The sequence below is a fragment of the Ictidomys tridecemlineatus genome, chromosome 13 (genome assembly GCF_052094955.1).
Source record: "Ictidomys tridecemlineatus isolate mIctTri1 chromosome 13, mIctTri1.hap1, whole genome shotgun sequence".
NCBI classification, from domain to species: domain Eukaryota; kingdom Metazoa; phylum Chordata; class Mammalia; order Rodentia; family Sciuridae; genus Ictidomys; species Ictidomys tridecemlineatus.
In genome coordinates, this window is record NC_135489.1 from 91722441 (window position 1) to 91731686 (window position 9246).

The following is a 9246-nucleotide window of genomic DNA, read 5'->3' on the forward strand; positions in this document are numbered from 1 at the left end:
CCATTACCAGAAGGCAATTGTGGACTGAAATCTTTAAAAATATTATAGTCTGTCTGCAGACATACTTATCTCATTCCATCAAAACAACATACTAAAGTTTATGACAAATTCTTTCAAATTTTTGAAAAACATTTTGAAAAAAATTTCAAAATCCTTAAGATTTCGAAATTCAAAATTCTATCATTCTGTTTAGGTATTCCATGGACAATATCCTAGGCTAAGTTACATAGGAGATGGGATTTTTCTCCAGGTCTGTGAGACTGTGGTGGTGTTCATGATTTATCAAAACAGAGAAATGAAAAGTAAAAATTAAATTAAACCTGAGTGTTTTACCATCATGAGAGAGATACATAAAAATAGTAACTTCATGCTCGCTTTGGCAGCACATATACTAAAACTGGAAATGATACAGAGAAGATTAGCATGGACCCTGTGCCAGGATGACATGCAAATTTATAAGTGTTCCGTATTTTTTTTTGGTGGAATGAGATGGACATCATTATCCTAAGTACATGTATGAAGACACAAATGATGTGAATATACTTTGTATACAACCAGAGATATGAAAAATTGTGCTCTATGTGTGTAATATGAATTGTAATGCATTTTACTCTCATATATAACAAATTAGAATAAGAAACAAAGAAAACTCAGAAGAAGAATAGATTAGGACACATAGGCTTCCCTGTCTAGGTACAACTTCACAAGACACATTTGTTAACAGCTTTTCTCAGGCATAAAATTCTGTCTGAAATGTGACAATAATCTATCAAGTAAAGATCTCATACTATTTTGCTAGTTAGCTATTTTACTTATTATCTAGCTTCCCATTCTCTGTACATTCTATGAAGGTAGAGACATTTTCTTTTTTGTTCAAAGCTATATCCTCATGCACCTAGATTGGTACCCGGCATATACCAGACATTCAATGAGTATGTATTGAATGATGAATGAACCAATAAAGAATCGAGTTGTATTTTGTGTTTAGTAAATCATATTCATTAAAATAAAAAGATGTTTCCTTACAACCTCATAAATTCATTTTATTTTCATTAAAGTGTTGAAAATATGATATTAAAAATGTTTGAAAGTAAAAAAAAATAGTAACTTCAATGTCTCCATAAAAAAATAAAATCCAAAGATATAAACAAAAGATACAGGTGAAGACTGTAACTTGGATTGTCACCTCTCACTCACTTGCTTGGGTGTTGTATAGGACAGTGGGTACCCTGAATTAAAGTAGAAATTGGAGGTAGAAAAGCAGCAAGGAATTCTCCAAGCAGGTCTATGACAAATTCTCTCCTATTTATTTACTTATGGCGCTGAGGATGAAACTCGGGACCTTGCACATGCTAGGCCACAGCCAAGAATCCTCAGGAGAATCCCTGGAGCTTGTGTTCAAAGTGCTTGTTGAGGGCTGGGGTTGTAGCTCAGTGGCAGAGCACTTGCCCAGCATGTGTGAGGCACTGGGTTCCATCCTCAGCACCACATAAAAATGAAATAAAGATATCGTGTCCACCTAAAATTAAAACTAAAAATAAAAAAGTTTGTTTGACTGAATGAATGATTGTGAGCATGTGGACCTACAGCTTGTACTTTGTAGATTGTGTGTTGGCAACCTTTTGTGCTGAGTCAATGATTTTATGACTATTGGCGCTTGTGGAAAAAAAGAGATATTTTGCAATAAAAATCAAAATAAAACAGTAAGTGAACAATTTGACTCATGACTCTATCATAGTTATCATGAACACACAGATGGGTAAAGGCTCATCTGCAGGATATGTTGGGATGAGATTAATAAGCAAACATTAAAGCATTTGTGGATATCAAGAGCTGTGGAAACCCAATAGCTCTTCACTGAGAGTTGACCTACCGTACTGCACACCAAAATTAACAACAGCTTCAAATTGCTATTATTTTGACATGGTCTTTTCTGTGTCTTTTCCCCAATGCCACCAAAGTCAAACATTTCTGCCTGATGAGAATACACTGTGCTCAGGCTGACCTGAACCTCTGGATGAGATGTGACCCAGAACTGGAGACATGATATCTACCCTCATCACGTGGGTTAGACAAACTGGAGTAGGTTATGCGTGTGTGTCCCCAGTTCCTTATGGGGACCCACAGGCATAGCCTGCATGGCTAAGTCTCACTTGTAGTGGGCTTCTGTGAAAAGCTCTCATTCTAGGCCAACAGGACCTTGAAGTTATCAATGAACTTGATAATTAGAACTAAAGCCAGAAGGATCTTTATAATTAGATGATGCTGGTGGCATTCTGGATCCAAATATCTCTCTACATCCTCATACATCCATGGCCAAACCATAAAATCACCAAGAAGTTCCAATAAAATGACCCATGCCTTCAAGATAACTAGTGGACAGAGAATACCACTGATCTCAAATCACCTATAAATAGAGAAATAAATGCCAAATGCCAGGAGATCCCCCAACCACTGAAAGTCTGTGGATACTGGTCATTGGAGAGAGAGAAGCTTAAAATACCTATGAAATTAAAAAGAGGAGTGAAGGATACAAAGGCCACATAGGCAACTCACCCCAGCAAAGGCCCAATGAGAAGTGTCAGAATGCTGGGTGCACGTCTAGGCCCTAGCAGTTCAGAGCACCAGCTGCAGCAGAAGGACTTAAGACAAGCATCAGCCTTGAAGAAGCATGCTCTGGGGAGAGGTCAGGTCAGAGAAGTGGTTGTGTCCTTGAAGATGTCACCATGAGTGACAAGAAGAAAATGAGTCGGTCAGTGGAAGGTCAAGCAAAAAGACAAGAGCAGAGACGTGTGGGACACAAAATGACCTGTGGGAGCTGAGCACTAGCATCTTTCCCCAACTCTGGGTTCAGAGATATCTTTTCACAACTTAAAATAAGCCATGGTGGAAGAACAAATCCTACAAAAATCAACAAATTTTACAAATCAGGCTGCTTTTCCCCCTGGAGACCAGCATGTCATTGCATGATTCAATTTCCCTTCTCCACCATTACCACCCAAACTGCCAGTGCTTGCACTTCAATAAACATGGCACTTTAGTTAGGAATCTTACCAAGAAAATACTGAAATAGGGAAAAATTCAAACTGACTGTAAAGAAATTATAATGAAGAAAATGAGAATGTTATCATAATGTTTGATTAATGAAAATTCTTCCCAAAAATAAAACAGAAGAAAGCACAGCACCTCAGACTATATTAAGTGTCCTAAAACAAATATGTGGCATAGATTTTTCAAATCCTAGAATCAACTTTTAAGAAATTAACAATAGAAATGGACATGAAACTGAGGCAAATGTAATATGCATTGATTAAACTCAAGGAAGACAATGAAGAAAAAGAATAGATTATAGCCCCAATGGAGGATAGAGTTTAATGAAAATTTAATGAGAGACACTAATAAGGCAAAACAACCAAAAGAATTAAACTAAATACTATATAATTCAAGGTAGATGAAAGAGAGGACTTTGGATTTTCTTATCATAAAGACATCATAAATGTTTGAGAAGATGGATAACTAATATTCTGAGTTGATCGACACAAACTGTATAAACATTGAAATGTCACACGGTAACTCGTAACAATCACTATTTGTCAATAAAAAGGGAGTTAGGAAGAAGAGCTGAGAACGACCCCAGAACAACCAAAGCTGCTCACCACCCATCCCCATCAGTCCTGCCGAGGGTTCCACCCTGCCCAGGAGGAAGGCTGAAGAGGCTGCTGAGGGAGGTAAAGCTAAGGTGAAGGACAAGGCACAGAGAACACCTGCAAGGTCATCTGCTAACCCTGCTCTGCACAGTCAGAGCCCAGGCTTAAAAAGGCCCTGAAAAGAAGAGAGTGAGGTACCAATGGAAAAAGGGGGATGCTGACTCTGGCAAGGGTGGGAATAACACGGCAGAAAGTGGAGATGCCAAAACAGAGCAGGTGCAGAAAGCTGATGGTTTTGTAGACACAAAGGCATTGGCCCCTCTATTGTTGGTAACTGTGTATCTTGAGTTGAGTTCGAAATACTATTTTTATCAAGTTTGATTAAACAATAAAAGGGAATTAAAACGAAAAAAAAGTTACAAAGGTTAAAGAGACAGTGGCCAAAATGAAAGGCAAACAGAGAAGGTCCAACATATGAAAAATTGGGTTCCCTAAAGAAGCAAACAAAATATTGGAATGGAACTAATATTTAAATTTATATTCCAGAATTTCTGGAAATAAAAATAAATGTCAATCCACATATAGAACAGGTCTAGTGTACAACTGGGAAAATCAAAAGAGACACTATCTCCAAGGCACATTCTAGTAAAGCTAACTACTAGACTTTAAAGGCAAAGGAAAGAAATCCTCAGAGCCTCCAGGCAAAAAGATCCAGCTATTTATAGATAGTAAAACCAGACCTGGCCTCAGGTTTCTCATGTGCTGCATGAAAAGTAAGCCACACAAAAAGTTGGGCAAGAGTGAAACTACAAGAAAGAAAGCCCTGGTCAAGGATTTTATACCCACCTAAACTATCCAGGCCTTGGCAGACTGTACTAATGCCCTTCCTGGGGGATTTGCTAGAGAATGAAGTTCCCCCAACAAAGTGATAAAAGAGCAAACTTCAACCAACTAACCAATTTATATTGTGTGTTCTGACAAAGTAGAAAGACTACAACTAGAAATGACAGGAGACAAAAGAAAGGGGAAAGCAGAGTAAGATGGCTGCCTATGGTGGGAGTCAGAAGTTACCACCAAAGCAATACATAGTAAATGATGAAGCACAAAAAACAACTGTGGGTGGGGGGTATAAAACACATAAATGCAGAGGTAAGAGCTAGAACAGAAACGTTTTTAGATACCAAAGAAACACGAGAAATTAATAGATGGTGTACTAGTAAGAAGCACAGTAAATGCAATAGAAGATACAGTGTAATTGTAAAATGATATAAGAGTCCAGACCAAACATACACTACTTTATTAAATGTGAAGAGGCTTAACTCATTTATGAGAAGATTTTCAAATTGACTCACATAACAAAAACCCATCTATAAGGTGATCAAAAGATACATCCAAACACAGTGATTCAAATGAATAAAAAGAAGATGGATGAAAATAGATCAGACAAGTGGAAAGAAGAACTTAGGGACTGTTATCATGATATAGGGCAGAGTAGGATTTCAACCCCAAAAGAAGACACTTAGTAAGCTAAAACCATAATTCACAAGGGAATGGAAGCTGTATTGGAGAGGAAAATGCTATAAGAAAAATTATTGCTACAGTTTTCCAAACTGAGATAACACTGGAGTTTAAATAAAAGTGTTATATCAAATCAAATTCCCTGAATAAGAGATTAGCCTTTTTCTTGGGAAATACCAACAGAGCTACTCACAAAGAAAAATACAGGATATATGCAACTTAAAACTGGTAGAAAAGAAATGAATTTGGGTTAAAGGCAAATGAGGGATCTTTGTATTATTCTTGAAACTTTTTGTAAGTTTGAAATCATTTCAAAATAAAAAGAAAAAAAAAATCAAATTGTCTGGATTTTTAAAAAGTCATCAAAGGTTTACTTAAGATTGGAGTATTTCACTGTATTATAATTTTATTTTATTTTGTTTTTTGAAACAGGGTCTTGCTGTTGCCCCTGCTGGCCTCAAACTTGGGCTCCTCCTGCCCCGACCTCCTGAGCAGCTGGGATTACAGATGGACACCACTCAACCCGGCTTCATTACGTGAAAATTTTGCCTTCAAAAATCCATACGCCATAAACAAATATTACACTATAGTAAATACATGGGTGCTGAAGTGTTTAAGAATGAAAAACACTTATGCCAGCAACTTAAAAATGCTTCCAAGGTAAAATGACTTGATGGACAGGTAGGAGGGATGGCTAGGTGACTGCACTGGCAATTTGAGCAATTATAGCAAAGTGTTCATTACAGAATCTAGGCAGTGGGTATGGGGTGTTAATTGCATGATTCTCTCAACTTTTTCTGCACGTTTGAAAGTTTTCATTGTACTATGTTGGGGAAGGAAAAAGTCAGTGAGTGATTCCATGCTGTGTAGGCTTCAGAAATAACCACATGGTTGATGAGAATTTCTACCTTCCAGTGCCTTCTCTCTGCACTTTTGGTTAGACTTGAACAACCAGTACTGGTGCTTCAGGTGGGGAGGACCCCCTCCTGGATCTCACCTGCTCCCCAGACTCTGTAGATGAGCACATTTGTTAATAGAGAGTATGGGTCCCCAGAACCTAGCCACATTGTCCTCTCTCTCTGTCAGAAGAAATCAGACCATGGCTGTTCAGACTTTGAATGTGCTTCCTCTTACAGGCATGTGCTTGGTGAATGCACACACATGTGCACACACATGCACACACATGCACGTGCACGCACACACACACACACACACCACACACACCACACACACACACCACACACACACACACACACACACACAGATACCCACCTGTGTCCCCTGGGAGAGCAGAGCCAGCTCATTGTCATGGAGGTCTGCTTCTGGTTTATTTTTTTGAGTATGAAAAGGGCCATTAAAATTCTCTCTGCTGGTTGAGTCAGGACTTGGGGAGGGAGGGAGGGGAGGGATGGAGAGCAGGGAAGAGGTTTCCTGGTAAGCAAAGCCCCACTTAAAAATTTTCCCTTTCTTTCTTTTTGTTTCTCCTTTTTCCTCCCTTGAAGCGGCTCTCCCCAGAGTCAAAGCATTTTACAAAAACAAACCACTCCAAAGCTTTCAAGTCGAGGGAAAGCTGAAGCAAAGTTAATTAACATGAAGGTTCTCACAAAAGTTAATTAACATGAAGGACTCACAAAAGCTGTCTGTTGGCATCTGCTCGCCTGCCATGTGCAGCCGGCCCTTTGTATGGGGGCGACGCCAGCCCAGCCCTGCCTCGCCCAGGCATCTCGTGGGGCTGCTGGCGACTCGGTTTCTCACGGGGGCGAGCTCGAGGGCTGGGCAGGTTGCAGGAGGTCCCCGGCTGGCAGGGCACCTTGCCTCTGCCAGGATTCCAGGCTGAGGGCAGGCGTCCTAAAGAAAGGCTGCTTGAGGTGCCGTACCACTCGAAAAAGAGGAGAGGACAGAGGGACTGGTGGGGACAGGGGGCAGGAGGACTGCAGATCATCTTGTGAGTCGAGACTGTTTGAGGCAGAGGGACTCAAAAACACTCATGGGCACAAAATATAAACCACTCCAAACAATAACGAATAATTTACCACATTTAATAATAGATAATAGTTATTCAGCATTAAATGAATAATCATTCATACATTATTTATTAACTTAAATAACATTAAATATTATTATTTGATAAATATTAATGTTAAATGCAGCTGTGTGCATAACACAATGTAATGAAAAGGTACACCTTTCTGACTCTTGCCTTTGCTTTTTTATTACTCTCTGTATATATTTTTTAGAAACAAGATTACAATGTACTGTACCCACTTTTTTTGTTCGGCAATTTGCTTTTTAGTGGCTCCATAAAACATTTTTGGATGCCAGTAAACATATAGTCTGTGCCAGCCTAAGTGGATTTTTCTGATCTTCCAGATAATCAAATTGCTCCAAATAAATATGTTGCTAGGTTCTGCTCTGCTGTCCTTAGACATATGCAGCTAGATGCACACGTGCTCTTAAACAAAAGTTTCCTGGGTGCTTCTTTCCTAGACAGAAGCCGTACAGTTGTGTCAGAAAAACCCATTTGCTTGGCATGATAAATATTGGAATTCCGTGTCATTTACCTAGAACTTTGATGTTGGGGACATTTGCTAGGAAATGCTTGGGTGGCTCCCTGTAGAGACTTTAAAGTGTTTACTTCCAGGTTCCCAGTGGTGATGACTCCAGGGTGACTCTGTCTCTCCCTGTGAGCTGCCCACTCGGTGACCACAGTGGTTCCCCAGAGAGCCCTGCCACTGTACCCGGTGCGTCGGTGCACAACCGTGCCGTCTGCTCTCTGGGATTTATTTAGGAACTCTTGGGTGTGGGGCTGATGTAACTAGGACCCAAGGAAAAGACGGGAGGCAGACTGGATTCTCACTGCAAATAATTCCAGGGATTATTGCCAGAAGTTTGTTTGTTTTTCAAATGCTTCTTACATTTCCAAGCATCCCTTAGACAACTGGGTTTAAGTGCCCAGAAACTTGCTTTGCTAATGCCTACAGACAGAAGCATTTTGACACGACTGGCTCAGGAAAGAAGGTGCAGCCTTCCCGAAGAGATAGAGATCCGCAGGCTGGAAACCCAGTTGACTGTGTCTGGTTCCTCATGTACAGACTGTATCAGAACAATGGACCACTGGGGACAAGAAAGGAAACCGTGGATCAAACATTGTCCCCGGGTGAGGGCTGGAGATGCGGCTCCGTAGTAGAGTTCTTACCTGGCATGCCTCAGGTCCTGGGTTCGATCCCCACCGCTGTAAAAGGGAAAAAAAAATTGTTCCTCGGTTTCCTTGGGCAATGGGTTTCAAGGGTCCCTGCAGATGCCTATATCTGAGGATGCACAGGTTTCTTACACAAGATGGCATTGCATTTTTGTATAACCTGTGTGATCTTCCCATGTAAACGGTCTCTAGATCACCAGTCTGGGTCTCAGGTGCCCCCCAAAGGCCTGTGTGTTAGAGGCTTGTCCCCAACTTGGTGCTACTGGGAGGGTGGGGGACTTTCAGAGGCAGAGCATAGCGAGAATTCTGGGTCACTGGCAGTGTGCCTGTGAAGGGATAGTGGAGACTCCCCCTTTCTCTCCTTTTACTCTCCAGTCATGAGGCGAGTGGCTTTGTTCCCCCCGTATCACCAGATGCTTCCGCCATGATGTGTTGCAATGTGGCCAGTTACTCATGGACTGGGACCCAGAACTGAGAGCCAAAACAGACCTTTTCTCTTCATCAGTTGGTTTATTTCAGGTATCTGTTATACTGATGGGAAGCTGATCATATCACCTGATATAATGTAAATGCTGCATAGAGTTGCTATACTGCATTGTTTAGGAAATCATGATAAAAAAAGGTCTGTCCGTGTTCAGATGCAGCCATCCTAGGTCTAACTATGGTAGTACGTGTTAGTGGCAATCTGACATTTTTTTTTCCCAAATATTTTTGATCCAATGTTGGTTGAATGGACAGATATGGAGCCCACACTATAGAGGGCTAATTATGATAGGTAAATGTGAACTTTGATAGTAGAGACCAGTAATATTTCTTTTTAAGTTGTGAGCAGGGAATGATGTGAATGTGTGTGTCTCTCCTGCCCCACACCAAATTCATACC

General features: G+C 40.5%; 1 non-coding gene across 1 annotated transcript; it reads left to right on the forward strand.

The window, feature by feature from the left end:
- The first annotated feature begins 367 nt into the window (after positions 1-367).
- Positions 368-474, forward strand: LOC120886678 (U6 spliceosomal RNA). Its single transcript, XR_005729758.1, has one exon. It is a non-coding gene; the product is annotated as a U6 spliceosomal RNA (small nuclear RNA).
- Positions 475-9246: the final 8772 nt, after the last annotated feature.